Source organism: Micropterus dolomieu, linkage group LG19 (assembly GCF_021292245.1).
Source record: "Micropterus dolomieu isolate WLL.071019.BEF.003 ecotype Adirondacks linkage group LG19, ASM2129224v1, whole genome shotgun sequence".
NCBI classification, from domain to species: Eukaryota; Metazoa; Chordata; class Actinopteri; order Centrarchiformes; family Centrarchidae; genus Micropterus; species Micropterus dolomieu.
In genome coordinates this window covers 29274197-29292701 of record NC_060168.1, presented here as the reverse complement: position 1 = coordinate 29292701, position 18505 = coordinate 29274197, and the positions used below count along the sequence as shown (strand labels likewise).

At 39.9% G+C, this 18505-nt stretch overlaps 1 long non-coding RNA gene across 1 annotated transcript; it reads left to right on the top strand.

Annotated features, from left to right (window-relative positions):
- Positions 1-292: 292 nt before the first annotated feature.
- Positions 293-14878, top strand: LOC123957284. Its single transcript, XR_006821773.1, has 3 exons — positions 293-332; positions 5653-5731; positions 14827-14878. It is a non-coding gene; the product is annotated as an uncharacterized LOC123957284 (long non-coding RNA).
- Positions 14879-18505: the final 3627 nt, after the last annotated feature.

Genomic DNA, 18505 nt, shown 5'->3' with positions numbered 1-18505 from the left:
CTTACACATTGTGCTTTCAAGTGAGTGAGTGTGATTTTTGTTCAGGAAATGAATGAAGGACTGAATTGTGTGTGAGGATGGATAAGTGAGTGAGTGGCTGACTTGCTGAAATGGCTGGTTTTATTTTTTGGTAAGCTTTTAACTCCACAGTCAACTCCTCTGTGTATTGGACCAACAAGTAATCTGAGTAACATAGCCTGAGAATGACCTACACACACATCCACACAACAAGGCCTATCAAAAGTCAGGGTACAGGGCCTCATCCTGTTACAACCCCTGCCAACAAGAGAGCCAATTCATGCTGGCACCATCAAAGAGAACTACGGCAGCAGGTGAGAGTATTAACATTCTTTGGTTAGAACATGAGGATGTGTTTATTCTCCTCTGCATGTCTAATGACAGCATCTGGAAGCCAAAAAAAAAAAAAATCACTGGAGTAAACTCTGTTCTTCCTATTTCTGTTCCGTCAGTTCTCATGTGATTGTGATGGTAACATTTGGCAATGCTTAAAAGATCGTAGATACACACCTGTGTGTTTCATTATGTCACAACCGGTCACAGAGACTTGTGGGTTTTAACAGGCGTGCAACACGTTTTATTTTATTTTTGTCACTCATGACCATATGGCCGATTATACTGAACTGAATGAGCTACGACAACAATAGGGGTTTCACTAAAAGAAACCATTACGTAAAAAAAATGATTATAGTAATTACTATATAGACTAAAATCTATAGCAATGATGGCAGCCAACAGAAAACAAAACTGATGGATGGATGTAGAATGAGAGAGACAACTTCAGTGTCTTAAAATTGAAGTCTGGTTGGGTGGTGACAGGAAAGGCCATTTTGTAGACTTCTCTCTCCACCCCCCTCCCTCCCTTCCTCCCTCCACCCAGAGCCTGGGTGTGCTCGAGGTTTCTGATTGTTTAAAGGGAGTTTTTCCTTGCCACTATTGCCAAGTGCTTGCTCATGGTGTGACTTGTTGGGTGTCAGTAAATAAATAGTAGTACGGTCTAGACCTGCTCTATATGAAAAGTGCAATGAGATAACTACAATTTAATTTAAACTCTCTGGGAATTACAACAAGCTACAGCTTAAAAAATAAATGGAATTACAAACATCAATTGATATGTAGGGACACAGTGCTAGCATGGCTAAAACATATTAGCCTAAACAACACAGCTACTAATAAAAAAAGTTACCTATTAGCCTAAGTCTCATACTGGGGACTCAAAAAAATAAAATTTACAATTCCCATGAACCCAGAAGAGTGGCCCTGTTCGCTACATTTAAATTCTGATGGAGGCAGTAAATTTAAATTCTGCAGCAAAACAATTTTTTTCTGCTAAAATGTAGCAACAACTTTTCTTCATTTGAAGAAGGCTGGACTGAGGCATCAGTTATGTGATTTACCTTTATTGTTTAGAGAAAATGGGATTGCAACAGAGCAGATGTCAGTTGGCTGCCAATTAAAATCTGTATTTGTTTTTATGGAACAGACTACATATCTGTTTGAATCCATTCACTTTTACAATTCAGCTGTAACATAAATCGCTTTCATAGTGATTTATGTTTCATGTCGAACCATATTTAAGGGTCCTATTCCACTTCCATGTCATGCTCTAAATTCTGCTTGACCCTAGCCCACTTCTTAATCGACATTTTAAATCCCTTCATAAATTGGGGTTAAGAAGATTAGAGGACAAACTTCATTGTGCGTCGATTAAACAAACAGCATTAATAAAATATGGTGATGATTTATACAGCTGCTGTGTTTGAAACAATATTAATCCCACTTTTAGCTGCAGAAGAATTGCTTTCAATATCCCCAGTGAAAGAAGTCTGTTGAAATATCAGTCTGCGGGACAAATGTGTCTAATGTGGCTTAAAGAGCTATTCTGTGGGACTGACAACATTCCAAAGTCTGCAATTAAGGCTCATCTCTTTGCCCACAAAATACAACACGGGTCAACAGCAAAAGTTTTTATGTGCATGTAATGGTGTAAAGACGTGTTGTATGATTAACTCAAGGACAGCGTAAGGAATAGAAAGTTTCTGGTTCTCATGGACAAACCCATGTATACTCCCATGGCCTTTTTAAACCTTAATTATGTTCTGCCATTAACTTTGACTAACGGAAGTGACTTGAGGTACATGAAACCACATTGCATGGGAATGTTTGTTATGGGAAATCAGTTTCTCTTATATGGGTTTCCCTGTTTATGGTTCTACCTGGGGGGAGGTCTTTATGAGTCAGCATTGACTCATTCTTGTACAGCTAATTAGCAACTGAAATAAGAGCAATGATGATAGAAGTATTTAGATCCTTTTCTCGAGTATAAGCAGCAATACCATTAAAAAAAAAAAAAAGCACCATTACCAGTTGAAGTGGGCCGGTACGCACAGGTACGCCGTACTGGCACTTGTACTTTTACTCTTTGGCGCACCGGGACTTTTTCTCGATGTAAATACGTACCCACTCATATATTTCAGCATCTAGTATTTCTTCAAAGCAGTGTTTGAAATACATTCTCATCTTGTTCTCGGGACCCAAGTGTCTCGTCACACCCGAAATCTGAGCACTTATGTCCCCACCACTTCATTCAACAAAAAGTGAGGCTCTGTTGACAGCAATCAGCAAACTTTTGAAATGCTGAATAGTTATGATTATTTAAAAGTTAGGCCTAGTACTTAGCATTAACAAATCAGAGACAGACCAGCGAGTAGAGCATTTTTCTTGCTTTAATACTAATAACACACAAAAATTAAACGGCTTTTTTGTCCAACTGGAATTAATATTGTAGCCTACCACTAGTAGGGTGGGGTAAAGGGGGGTGGATGGGGGAACACATGCCAACATGTTAATTGAGAGTACTGTCACCTATTTTTTTGCACTTCAAGAACTGCTCCTTACAAAGTAGAGGTCATGTATTTTTATTTAAACATGCAAGAACAGATTTTTTTTTTGGCCAGTTGGGGGCAGCGGAAGCAAGTTGTTAAGTTAATATGGCAAACTTGTCAGCAAAAAAGCTGCTTATTTACACATTCATCAGTTACAGAGCCAGAGTGTCATTCTTTTTTATTTTATTTTACTTTTTTTTGTTAACTCGTTCCGCCCAGCAGCCTGGTATGCAGTATGAGGTGATGAATACCATGTTGTGCCAGACAGATTTTGCTTAAGCAAGTGAGTTTTAATTTACTCCTTTGTTTTCTTTCTTATTTATTTAGTTATGTAGTTATTTGTCACCAGGCCGGACAGGGGGGCAAAAATGGGGGTGGGGGCCACACACATCACTCAAACAGTCACCTCAGAGAAAGGACATCACCTTCAAGAGAACGGGGGTGAGGGGTGGGGGGTGGCGGGGACAACAGGAAACAACAGAGACAGTACACCAATTGCAGAAAGTGAAGACACCTGCAAGATGCCAGGGCACCCCCACAGAGCGCCCAAGCTGAAACGTTAGAGAGCCATGCTGGGAGTCCCTGCAGCCAGGGAGCAACACAGCAGGCAGAGCAAGGCCGGGGCCCACACCGACCCCCGACGAGAGCCCCACAGCAACACTGGGCACGCACTACCGGAACTACCGCAGCCCTTGTCGTGGGAGAACATGCAGGGGGCAGCAGTGGGGGCCCCATCCCCGCAGAAGAAGGCCCCGCGAGGAGAGGAGACAATGGGACCCAGGCCTATGGACATGCCAAGCACCTGGTAAATAAGCAAATGTTTGTAAACACATTCCACATAAGAACTAGGGGTGCAACACATAGTAAAAGTCAAAGTTAGGATCATATCGTGGTTTTGATGGATGGATTTTTCAGATCAGCCAAGAGAAGTTAGGGTTAAAATGCACAATTTTGGCTCTGTAGGCACTTCTCTGTCACCAATCTGTAGTCTCAATGTCCCCATCTGATTGGTTACACATCACGAGTAATAGCCTATCAACACTGAAGGCTGCTGTGCCACAGATGAGCAAAGAGACCGAGCTGCACGGGTGAACCAGCGGGTCTGTGGTGATGGCGCAATGGATACCTTTGGTGTGAGTGACCGGGGTTCAATTCCCCACTCTGACCCATCCACTTAACCCCAAGTTGCTCCAGAGGCGTGCGACCTCTGACATGCGTAGCAATTGCAAGTTGCTTTCGATAAAAGCGTCAGCTAAATGAATAAATGTAAATGTAGCAGATATTACTGAAGCTGCATCTGCCTTTTCTATCTTCTCTCTGCAACTCTACCATGATTTATGGAATTATTACTTTAAAAATTAACAGCCGTAGTAAAACTGTTTTCACACTATGATAACATTTACTATGGTAAAATTTGCAATTAATCCGCAGTCCAACTGTGTGCTGAAGCAATGTGGGGGATCCATACTGATTACTGATCAACTTCGATCTATTACACCATAATAAGAATGTTATGGTGATAATATGTCAATGTTGTGTTTTCAGCTTGTTTCCCTGCCAACAAGTGGCCAAAAAAAAAATTGATGCAGCTTTAAACTGAGTTCTTGTGTAAATGTACTTTGTTTCTTTCCACTACCAAACCAGAGAGCAATAAATGTCTCACAGTTAAAGACTCTCCTGCTTTCAGCATAAACTAAAACTCTTATTCTCAATTAATGGCTGTCTGTTGTTGGACTGTGAAAGAATCACTTTGTGATCTTTATAGAGCAGCTAAAGAGTAGGACGACACTGCCACTTTCACCAGGAAGGAATGTTTTTCCAGGGGAGGAAAAGGTTAAGACCAAATTTAGGCCTGCGTGTTGCTACTGCTTATTTGGCCAAAACATCTGTAATAGCAAGAAATGTAGGCCACGGCAGCTGGCAAGCCTGCAGCCCAGAGGACGCAAGGTACAATATTATGAAGACCTTCCATCTAAAATAAAAGCTGCGTCTGGTATTGTTGACAAGCATCATTAATGTCCCACTAGGTTTTCCCATGCAAGGATTCAGCAATGTACTGTTCCCCGCAATATATAGCAAAGCATTTCTGGGTATTTACAATCAGACAATGAAAGTAAGTTTTACTATCATGTCAGAGCCAGTATAAATATGACATGGGTGTGTATCCAAGTCTTTGGTATGGGTTATTGTACTCAGATGTCTGAAAAAAGAACCAGGGCTATTGTTTTCTATGAAGAGAAACACTTGGAAATCCTCAGGTAGCAGATGACCAAGGGTGTGAGTCAAACTCATTTCAGCCTTTGAAGATACTAGTCAGATTTGTTCAAGAAGCCTCACCTACAAAACTTTCACTCCACAAAGACAAATCTCATGCGAGTCCATAGATAAATTAACTCAAAAGATGATTGATTGCAACTTCAGTTTTATTTTGAAAGCTTTGGCTATTTTTAGTGATGCAAGAGTCAGTAGGGATGGCAATGTTGATCTGTTGGTCAACCACTGACTGAAATATCTCAACCACTACTAGATGGATGATTTCTTTTACTGCTAAATGTTAGCATTTACTAACACACATGCTAACACGCTAAACTGATATGGTGAACATGGTAAACACTTTACCCACTAAACATCAACATGTTAGCATTGTCATTGTGAGCATGTTTGCATGCTGATGTTAGCATTTGTTGCAAAACAATACTGTGCAGCCTCACAGAACCACTACCCTGACTCAGTCTTGTTCTTTTACCAGATGAGATAATACTGTACTTACCAAAGTGATTGCTGAGATTTGGGGACATGGCAACATCACTACAATGACATCCAGAAAGGTAAAAAATATAAGGTGAAACCAAAGTGAGTGTACCAGAAATGTTGGTAGAAATACAACAATGCACATGTACTTTAGCTCAAAGTTGAACCAAAAGGTGCTGTATTGTATGTTTTAATTATTAGTTTGTACCAATTGTAATTTCACATTTGTTTTGTCCTACCTTGGTAAGTATGATGTTAATGTTGCAGTTAACTACAAAAATACATTCAATTGTAATAAATCAGAATTGTATTTTAACAAGTTGGAAATCACACCTGTGTTGTTGCAGTTGAAAGTTTGTAAATGTCTTCAATGATCCATCTGATCCACACTTTCCACCAAGCCATTTCAATGTCAAACAACAGCCTGTTCCCACATGCGTTTCCTCCACTCAGTCCCCTTTTGGCAAGGACCAGACTGACACCATAAAACAAGCTTTTATTAGGTTATGCTGTCAAAACCTCAGATGTGACCGTGGTTTGAAGGCCAAAAACTGGGCCACAATTGATCGGGAGTTCTGCTTCTCTGTAACGGATTTCCCTTGGGTGTTTGTGTGATCTGCTTTAGTTTGGTAGAGAACCACGGTGATCTGGGCTACATCCAAAATAGGACTATAGATATCCGTTGTGCATTCATGCAACTTCGGAGTTGATCTTAGATTATTTGATTGAAACCAAGATGATTAAAGTGGTGACGGATTTCAGCAAAAGTGAGTCTGCATAACTTGACTGATGGCACAGGAAGATGAAAAGCTTTAAGTTACAGAAACATAGTGATTGTAAATGGTGAAAATAGGGAGTAAATAGGCCCAATATCCATTATGTCCACCACATGATGAACTGTTGGTGACAAGGAGAGAGCCGCGCACATTTCTTGCATATCTGTATCAGCGATGACTCATGGAAAAGAGAAAGTCTTAGATGAGTAGAAACCAACAGCCTAAAGGAGGTGATCCAATCCCTGATGAATTTGTATAAAACCCCTTAATGAGTTAATTTGCATAATTTGAATAATACCACACTCAAGAGTACATACGTGGCATGAGACGTGCAGCACAGCAACTTTCAGATGAGCTGGCAAAAAGCTCACCACAAAGGTTTCAAATGATTTATTTCCAGTCATGTGTTGCTGATCATCTGAATATTTCCACAGTACTGTAAAGAACAATCCTACCATGACTCAGATCTACATGCAGCTGTGCGACCAAACACATCAAGGAGAAAGAGAGGGAAAAATGGCAAGCATGTTCAGAAATATATTGGCTTACGGGATACCCTGCAGAGACACCACAGCCACAAAGTAATACAGTCAGACCCCCCTCCAATGGAAATGTTTATGTCACGGGAGTGTGGTCAATGCCCAGATGATTACCACTGATTTAGCATTGACCCCCAATGAACATAATGAGTCAGGAAAGAAGATTGCTCAGAAGCATTAGTACTGGTCTGCAGGCCATCTCCAAGTCTTTAAATTCTGATGTTTAATGTGTTTCCTGGAACATATGCAGTACCAACAAAGGAGCTGTTTAATCTAGAGATCAACTTTCTTTCCCAGAGTTACGTGGGAAGATCAATACCACTCCTAAGAAGGTCCGCTGGTTGCGTGGCTATCTCATGGTGACAACCAGAATCCGGGGAGTCATTCCCCTGAGATATAATGTCTATCTGTGACCTTTAGAGGTGCTGGTAGGCGGATTTTAAAAAGTAATCATTATGAGTTTTTGGTGGCGACTTTTATTTCAGATCAAGCACCTGCTGTAATATGCTGCAGGAAGCTCTGCCATTAAAAGTGTTTAATGTTCTTTGGTGGATTTGAACCAAGAAATATATGAAAATGTGAACTTCGCAAAAGTCATGCTGTGAAATTGTTTATAAAGCAAGCATTTGTGAGAGTTACTTGTTAATCTCCCTTTGTTCAGTAAAATGTTACATTTGAAGAAAACGTTTGAGATAATACTGAAAAAAAGTTCACAGCAAAAGATGTCATAAACACGTCTTTTTAATGGATATATATGTGGGAAGATGGACGAGCATAAAAATATTTTTCTCCACAAAAAGGGAGGCCCAACAAGTGGTTTGGGAACCACAGGTTTATATGCTACTCTATTAAACCAGACTTGGAACCATGTTGAACAAACAAAATCACGGACTAACTCACAACAACAAAAAAAAAAATGCAGGAATTCCTTTAAAATTTCATTCAACTGCACTGCTCCTACACAGTACCTATATGTGGAAGGGAGGTCTCTAAAATGCCATCCAACTCAGGCAAAATATACATTAACTCTGTACATTCAGGAATTAAACTGTAAAATCTTTAGTCTTACAGACTGTACCTCCCTCACTCCTAATTTAAAATTAATTTTCAAAGTGTTTATAATGCTCGGCTTCCGCGATTGATTGCAGCTGTCCAGAAATTCGTACCATATGTGAGGAGTTTAGTGTAAATATTGTACCACAGGAAGCCTGCTTTACAGTTCAGTTGCTACATTTATACAGTCAGCAAACATGATATGCAGGAAAAATGGCAGAAACCTGACTCTGCCCGACATGAGCGCAATTTATCAGGAATATATCGTCAGATGTTACAGTGTTGGAGGTCGCCACACTGCTATGGCACAGTTTAAAACAATGATTGGCTATCATTCTGCTCAATGTCCTGCTTCGTGTGAGTCCCTCGGCAGTCACAGGAGGCCGTTAAATTGGATTAGACACAGGAACATTTGGAGTCTTGTTCAATATTGGAGCTTTTCCATTTGCACAAACTCAGATAAATATTACGAGTTAATGTAAACATTTTTGTACATTTACTGAGTTATTTTTGTTTAAAACCTTCATGGCTGATAAGGTAAAGAAGAGTTTGATTGTTTTCTTATCGTTGAACTGAATGCATATTTAGTACTTTGCTTTAATACAATTCATTATATATTGCCTCCATGCATGTGAAACACACTGTACTTGACTACAGTCTGTGCTGAAACTAAAAACACTAACTCATGCCCAGTGAATTACCTCTGGCACCTTAGACGAAGTAGAAGCCAGAGCATTCAGAAACACTAGAGCACCTTCAGGAGGGTTTTGGCGTTTCAACCATCTAGCTTCTTGGCAGGTATTAGGAGGATTGCAAATGTTATACAAGACGAATGCACAGTAAGTGTTGTGATTCTTTTAGTTTCGGCTGTTCTTTGCCCATGCTGCCATTTTAAAAGATGCTTTGGTGTTGCTTGGCCTTTATGAGAGGTTGCAGGGAACCAGTAAGAACAGGGGTGGTAACACATCAATGACATCATCGTCAAAGATACAGTTACAACCAACTTGGCAGCAACAGCCTGTAAACTATACAGTCAAGGAAACAGAAAAGGGAACACTGACCTAAGACTTTAAAAATTATTGATGTTACTACAGCCAGACCACAGTTATTGAGCTGTAGCATGCAGGTACATTACTGCTCAAGTTAAGTGATTATGTTAGCCCTTACCAGGGTAGGCAAAATGGATAAAATCTTTTTTTCCCTACTGTACTGTATGCAAATTTAAACAGCACATTTTCAGGACTTCAACTCTACTGATAAACAGTTTATAGATCAAATTACTGAATGGGTATGTTGGTTTTATGGCTAAATCTTCAATTTAATACCAGACAAATCAAGGCAATTCACCAAAAAGTGTTTGATTCTAAAAATCCAACATTAGGGAGGGGAATGTCACAATTTGATCCAGTTGTGACGCTTTCACGCCATACTCTGTTTAAAAAACTATTCACTATGTTTTTACTCCAATGAATTACAATAGGACACATAACACGCAGTTAAGCTAACTGTTCCTGATGAAAGACACAAACGCAGACATGCAATATGGATGCGATTCGCAATTTGCCTCACAAACACATCCAGATGGCAAAGAGCTGCCATGCAAGATGCTGGTCTGAATGTGTGTACAAAATTTCATGGCAATCAATTTAAAATTGTTGAGAGATTTCATTTTGGACCTAAGAATTGTGGGCTGATTCACTGACTGACAGATGGACTGACATTTCCATCCATGCTAGCATGGCAAAACCGTTAACTGCAATAATACGGAACATGCATTCTTCTGCCTGTAAAGAATGATGAGTTTAATGTGTACTTTACTGACGATGAGCTACTGATCACTTAGCTTTGATTTGCAAAGTTAGTTATTAAGTTGTTAAATCCAAAATATATCCAAACACTAGATGATAGATGCTAGCTATTCAGGTGCTTCACTAAATGTTATTATGGTGTACCAACATTTTTGGAATATGTGAATTGTCATTCGAATCAGTCATTTTTTGATGGCCTTATACAACCAGGAATTTTAAAGTAACATTTAGCTCGTTGCTCAGAATGATCAACACGTTCGCATCTCAGTGTATCATTACCGACGCTTTCAGACAGCAGGACAAAGCGTGATTATTTGACGCTAAAGGTACGCTTCAGTGTCCGTATGAAGCGCCACAGTTTGCTACGTCGCAGCAACACAAAGGAGGCTGCACTGGCACCTGGTCGACATGCATAAAGTCACTGACTTAGGTTTAGGCACAAACAATTGTTATTGTTATGGTAAGGGTAGGGTACTTCGGGGGGCTGGCAACACCTTTAACACGAACGTAGGTAGCTAGCGACGCCCCAAAGCGTCTCATACAGACACACAGATGCTTAAGCGTACCTGCAAAATAAAAGCTACTTTTAGCGTCAAATAACTACGCTTTGTCACTTTTTCTGAAAGTGTTGGTCTTGGACGCCCTGAGATGAGAACTGTCTGGAATGATACAGCAAAATATGTACCAGCTGACAAATCTCTATCATATATTGTCAGTATTGTCATATTGTCTAATTCTTAACTACTTGTACTAACTAAACTTTTGGTATCTTGATGCCAAAAAATAAATCCAACATGAAAATAATGTGATCTGGATACCTGTGCTGCTTCATAAGAATTAATTTAAATTGGAATAAAAGCGTTGCATGACTGATGACGTTCTGCTTAAAACCTGGAAGCACATGTTCAATCAATTGCTGATATTGCCTTCATGCATTACACACACAAGCTGAATTGTAGTTAGTCAAATACAGTCAGTATTATTAGCTCACTGTGCATTCTCAGGACAAGAAAGGATGGATGACATAGCAACTATTTAAATAGTTCTGTACATAATCACAATGTTTGAATGTAGAGTAATAAGTCAGGATGGAAAATTACTATCCGTTGTAATCTCACAATGCTGTCTCTGTTAAAAACTCTGAAAGGTTTGTCTAAGTAGAGTATGCAGTTTCCCCCTTAAATTCAGCCCAGAGCAGCGAAGGGAAGCTATGCGCACAGCAGCGAAAAACTCCAACATAAACTCCACAGTTCATATGACTTATCAGCTCGTTGGTTTCTCCTCGGGGGTTACTACTTCTTACTATAGGGCAGACAATACTTCCTTGTTGAGCTGGCTGTGCCTGTCAAAATGAGTGAAAGCTTTACGAACGCAACCATAATATTTTCAAGTTGCCTTGCAGAAGGGCCATTTTGGCCTCTTTCAACCTGTGTGGCATTGCTGTTTTTTTTCATGCGAGGGGAGCTGCTAGTTGGTACGGGTGAAGCTCTTCAGTTCCCTGTGGAGGAATCGTCTCCACGGGTCACATCACGCCCTGGATGCTTTTGAAATCGGGGGAAAAACACAAGCCAAAAGATGTCGAAGCAAGGCTGACTTTTCATAAAACCAATAAATCGCAGCAGCAAAACAGAGCAGTATTTCCATTATTAATATATGTCCACATGCCGGCTTTGGTGCCCATGTTAAATCATTTGTTGTAATGGGATAAACATGACTGGGCGCCGGTTTCACACACGGCCTGATTCAGAAACAATCTGCTGCTGTGAACCTCTCAGCAAAGGTTAGTCTGTCTGGCTTGCGGCCTTGGCTGATGCACCTGCAACTTTATGACCAGCAGACGGTCACCGTTTAAAATGTGTATATCGCTACAGTTTCCTGAGAGGATTATATAAGTATCAAAATACAACAAGAAAGCAGTTTAAAAGGCATTTGTTCATCTGTTGTTTTGATTGATAAGCTGTACAAACTGTTGCTTTGGTTTCCCATAAAACACATTTTAACGTCATACCACTTCTAAAATAAAAACACCTGCAACTTCTTTCTTTTTCTTTAGTCAAAACATCATTCATCACATATGTCGCATAAAAAAGGTACTATCTTCAATGTTGGTGTTTTCTTTTTCTCACTTGAAAGTAACCTCTACATGATGTCAAAACAGTTTTTTTGGCCATAAATATGAAACAACCTGCCTTTTTAGTCATCCCTGAAGCCATAAAGTGCTTTGAAGCTGCACAACTTTCTCCTGTCAACACCAAGTTGTTGTTTTACCTTGTAGAACAATTGTAGCACTACAGCAACTCCTCTTTTATCCTCCCTGTCTGGGATGGGTTTGAGAAGAACTTATCCTCGAGGTAGTATCCTAGAGGTCAGAGACCAGATGGTGAAGTGACTGAAGGACAATAAGCCTTGGATCCCATTCATACCTGAAAGTCAGGGTTAGCCTCATCACTTCTTCTGTGACTAATAACGTGGGGATGAAAGTCCTTTTAAAGATTTAGGCAAACAAAAGAAAGCAAGCAAGCAAATGCCAGTGTGATTGTAAATTTGCACTGACTAGATAATAGCAGTGAGAGTTATAGCAGACAGGAGACACATTAGAGAAAATGTTTCAATCGCTTGCCAGTGGGGGAACAGATGTACTTCCAGAGCTCGGGACTTCAAGAGGATAGTTCCACTTGAAAGGTTATCTGTGGTACACATGATCAAAGATTTTGCATAGAGACATTGATTATAGATTTTCTTAGGGGTTTCATTTTGTACTGCCTTTTCAATATTCAAAACACTATACAATTTTGTGGAAATCCCCCCCCCACCCAACACAATGGCCCTGATTAGCCCCCTTGGCTAACAAATGGTCCACTTCATAAAGACCATTACTTGTATTCTGTGGCATTAAGGTTTATTATACAGTTGGACAAAATATACGTAAATCATGAGACGATTTAAACCATTTATAGCATGGTAGCTATCCGTTAATGTCTTTGCATGCATTAGTCCACTGTGGGCCATGTTGTAAATCAAAGAGCAGCATTGAGTCTGAAATCCTTCCCTCATTCTCCACTCATAGAACTGAGGACACTTTCAGACCTATCATCATCATCACTCAAATAAAATGGCAGACAGTAAATATAGTGCACTATATAGTAAATAGGGAGTGTTTGGGAGTGGACACAGCCCAGGAATGTTGGGGTATTATTGGAATTTGAATAGATTGTTGGAATTGAAGTACTTTCATTTGTCATGTATTTAATTTGGTGGATTAACAAAAAACGGAAGCAGATACATTTTTATGTAGATTTTCTTATTTTCTAAAACCAGTACCTCCAATTTAGAGCTTAAATCATTAGTTAATTGACAGAAAATACTACTAAGATAAATAATTCACCTTTTTCAGTCATTTTTCAAGCAAAATCATTCACTGATTCCAGCTTCTCTGATGTGAGGTTGTGGTGCTTATCTTATGTCATATACACCGATCAGCCATAACATTATGACCACTGACAGGTAAAGTGAGTAACACTGATTATCTGGTTACCATGGCACCTCTCAGTGGGTGGGCTGTATTAGGAAGCAAGTGAACATTTTCCCTTAAAGTTGATGTAGCAGGAAAAATAGGGAAGCGTAAGGATTTGAATGACTTTGACAAGGGCCAGGTCCGTGGAGGCCCCACCTTGCAACTTACAGGACTTATAGTGCTAATGTTGCTAACATATTGGTGCAAGATAGGTGTTTGCTTTTTGTTGTATTTGTAACAGAGGAGGCTTTATGATGTACAAAAGCTCAAGGTCACTGTTCTCTACAATACAACATGTCAGTCTATTCACTCATCCTTATGTATGGACAACGATGTAAACTTGAACCACATTTATGGACTTCAAATTGTGTTGCTGAAAAATGTTGCCAAAAGGGATGGGAGCAGTTTATTGCATCTACAGGTTCAGATAAGGTTTTTGCAGGCTGCGTATCGTCCTCATGAGAAGAACTTGTAAAACACTTCAGCCCTCCCAGCATCCTGAAGGAGCTTACTCAGCTTATAGGGCAGCGTTTAGTTGTAACCCAATCGCCCAACGAGGAGGAATATTTTTGCAGCCTTGCTATCACAGTTGACATTGGCCCTGATCAAAAACCAATTGCACCGTGTTACGAGGTTCAAGCAAAGGAAGTGTGTCTCTATTGAAACTTGACGTAGAAAACAGGCGTGCTGTACAACCGTGAGTGGGCGGCAGTTTTTCTTAAGGTGTTGCTCGATCTTCCGAAAGCACTTCCATCTTTCTGGTTCGCTTATACATGTGACCGATTGATCTAGCATGTGTTGCTGCACTGTGATTGCATAAACAGTTGCAAAGTCTTGATTTGTACTAACGGTGGGAACTAAAGATTTTTTTCCCCCTAATAGTTGCTTTGTCTTTCCTTATTAAATCAGTTGGGAACACTTGATGACCAGTCTGTGTTTTTACACACTGAGTGCATGTCTTAATACAATGGTATCTTATTACACATGTATTTATCAAAGCCATTTTCTTAAAAAAAAAACTGAGTTGCAACCCAACCAAAAGAGCCAAAAGCTACAAAATCACATGCTGGTGCTTTACAATTCACTTCAAACCAGAAAAATGATTCCATCAACTTTATCTCTTATTTTGAGTTTTTAAGTGCAAGCACAGAAATGCCTTTTTTTCCTCTTCCTTTATATCCTTACATTCTGTGATGCAGAAAACAAGACCACTGGGAGAGAAATGTAATCGCCTACACTTTACTGAAAGTCAGACCTGTATATAACAATTTACAATCCCAGCATTTTTCCTTTTTAAATTTGCTGATTTATCCACCATGTGCACATCCTAGTTCCTGAGACGGCTTTGCATAATATGGTATTTGACAGCCGGATGTGATATGAGGAAAAGGAAATAGGATAAAAAAAATTCCATTTCAGCCCTGGACTCTGAACTTGGAGGAGCTAATTCTTCTTTTTTTCCCCCCATCTCTAAATTGCCAGGTGTAAATCCGTATTGGCTCTGGACCTGACAGGATACAGAGGGAATGGCAAAGTCTGCACAGCTCAAAGTGAGCTCCATTGAGTGGGAGTCCTGAAGTGACTTTTGATATGAAGAGTGTCAGTTATATCTCCCAGCTGCAGATGGATGAGGTCTGCTTTGATAGATGGTGCTGCACAGAGCACCTGGGCTACTTTTCCAAAAACTCAGGAGAAATAAAGCTCAGGAGTTGAGTAGTACATGCACTAAAGTCAAAAGTTTTACTTCTGGCTTATGTTTAAATGTCCACCTGGATTCAATGCACCTAACTTTTTTTTCTTCTTTATAAAAGGCTGTTCTTTTTAGACTGTTTAAATAAGGAAAGGTGAGGAGGAGCGTCCTATTGGCTGAGTAGATTTTCCAAATCATGTACTTAGACAGTCACAAGTTTAAATCTTGATTCATAATTTTTCATTGAAACTCACAAGAGCCTCTTTGCTGTACCCTTTCAAATAAAGAATAAATACCATGAAATATTTAAAATGTGGTACCACTGAGATCTCCATAGGCAGTGCTCCTCTATCTGCTGTGGCTACCACAACAACCCATTCTTCTAGTCATCATTAACAAAGCAGTAATGTAAAATAGAGCCTGAATGATACGGTTATCTTTAAGGTCGATCTCGATAATGTCATTTGTTGACATCTTATAACGATATATCTGCCTATAAACATACAGCAATCAGCTATAACATTATGACCACTGACAGCTGAAGTAAATAACACTGATTATCTCGTTACCATTGCACCTGTCAGTGGGTGCAATACATTAGGAAGCAAATGAACATTTTGTCCTCAAAGTTGATGTGTTGGGAGCAGGCCTAGTTTGTTGCGTATGGGGCTGTATAGCTGCAGACCAGTAAGAGGGCCGATGCTTACCCCTGTCCACTGCCATAAGCACCTACAATGGGCATGTGAGCATCAGAAATGGACCACGGAGCAATGGAACAATTAGGCCTGGTCTGATGAATCACATTTTCTTTTACATGACGTGGATGGCCGGGTGCGTGTGGGCCGCTTACCTGGGGAACACATGGCACCAGAATGCACTATGGGAAGAAGGCAAGCCAACGGAGCTATGTGATGCTTTGGACAATGTTCTGTTTGGAAACCTTGGGTCCTGTCATTCATGTGGATCTTATTTCGACACACTGCACGGTTATAGACCATTTACACCCTGTCATAGAAATGATATTCCCTGATGGCAGTGGCGTCTTTCAGCAGGATAATGTGCCCGGCCACAAAGCAAAAATGGATTAGGAATGGTTTTAAGAACAAAACAACAAAGATCAAGGTGTTAACTTGGCCTCAAAATTCCCCAGATCTCAATCCAATCAAGCATCTGTGGGAGTCTGATCCATAGAGGCCCCATCTCAAAACTTACAGGACTTAAAGGATCTGCTGCCAATGTCTTGGCGCCAGATACCACAGCACATCTTCAGAGGTCTAGTGGAGTCCAGGCCTCGATGGATCAAGGCTGTTTTGGTGGCAAATATTAGGCAGGTGGTCAGACTGTTATGGACAAACATTTTTGTCATTACCAATATATTAACTTGTCATGATGACACGGTTTCTAAATTAACGTCTCAGCACAAGATTCTTGGTGGGAGGTAACTTATTGGCCAACAGCAATTTGCAAATACTTAGATACCAACTATTTGTAATTTTATGTTGTGCCCTGGTGTGTTTTGATTCCCAGGCAAAATGACTTGCAATGACGGGCTGTGGCTTAGAGGTTTAGCAGATCTTTCGATCCCTAGCTACAGTCTGTATTTAGAAGTATTCTTGGCCAAGATACTTAATAACTTTATCTTAATTTTATCTTGCTATTATTTGGCCTTACTGTTTGGCTGTCTAAGTTTTTTGTAAAGGTGCTATATAAATAAAGTTATGAGTGTACAGTACCTTAAGGCAAAAGTTCAACACATTTGGCTTTTCAGTGCAGGACTCCTCACAGTGCACTGCATACACTAAAAAAAACAAACACCCACATTAATGGAGGAGGAGTGAGCAAAAGCTGTTTTTCTGTGACAATGTCAACAAAGCTTCAATGTGTGGTAGAATTAATCAATCAATTGTTTAGTTTATATTTAAGAGAATAATGAAAAATGTGCAGAGCCCAAGATACAGTCTTCTAAGTATATTTTTTTTAATCCAAAGATATAAAATTGGATTATAAATCAGCATTATTCACCACCTCCTGTGCACTGTTTCACAGACAAAGTATTAAATACAAAATGAAAAAAACTGATGATATGCTTTTAAGTTGGATAACTTTCATGAAAGAATGAGCCGCACATTTATAGAAACTGTCACCACAGAAAATATAAGAATCAGAGTGAAGCCAGTTTACTTTCCCAGTAAAGATTCTATTATTGCCCCTGTAATGGACCAATAATATGATTGCCATGAAAACAATGATATAAATACCAAAAAATACAAATATCTTCCTAAAATGACATGTTAAGATAACTAATACATTTGTGATTTGATACTATTAATTATATTTTTGTTAAATAAGGCACATTTGTCTTTACAGATCTCCCAAGATTCATTGCTTTTGGGAATGTGTGATAGTATCACGATCAAGCACTTTCAGATGGTGGTTACTGGAATTGCTTCCAAATGGGTGTGGGGCTTTCCGGCCTTATCCCCATTTTCCATACTTGTTTGACGTTTTTTTCTAAGGCAGGGAAAACCAAACACTGATTGTAAAGCCTGTTGAGGTCATTAGATAACAGGAGTTCCTCTCTTTCTAGTCAACTTTTTCATTATCCTTGGGTTTTATAGCAGCACCTCTCTGCATGATCTTGCAGAGTTCAGCTGAGAACTTGAGGCTGGGCCTGAAAGCAGAGCAGGAGTCTGGTAACAATATCAAACAGACGTCGAGCTGCAAAGGAGCTTTTTGTTCCCAGCTCGGGTGTGACCGCGTTGGCTTGCTTTCCAATCACCGCGCTACCAGAATGGAACCTTTTCATTGACAGCCAATGCCTTGTGAGGCGCTTGCAGGGGATCTGGCATACGGGTGACATCATCAAAGCTATGTGTGCATTTTTGTTCCTCTCTGAAAATAAATTTCACTGCGCAGGCTCGTTATTTCACAGCCGAACAGCGGAGCTCCTGGTTGTTTTGTTATGGGTGGTTCTCAGGATCGCCTGCCAGTGGTATCCGCATGCTCAAAGAAAACAGTCCAGAGGATACGTGGCCAATTCAGTCCGCCGTAGGGTTCACAGCTACATAACAAGAACCAAATGTTTATGAGATACTTCTGCCTTTGACAAGATTCCACTTGAACATGTCTCCATGATCAATTGATCAGCCATTTATCATAGGGCATAGACTAAGGGCAAAATAAACACCCGGTTTTGTTGAATGATACACACTCATTGCAGAACATCTGTGAAGCATTGCACTCATGAAAACCTTAACGTCCCCATGTCTTGATAAATAACTGCTAGAGAACTGCTTCATAAGTGCCGAAATGCTCCAAAGTTTTCTTTCAGTTTTTGAATAATTATTCAGCCTGACCAGTAAATAAATTGACAGACATATTAAATGTTTACATGCTTAAATAATGCAGTTTTATGGATGCTTTGCATATGAAATGTTATCTTAAATACAAGTGTGGCCTAAAACATGCAGA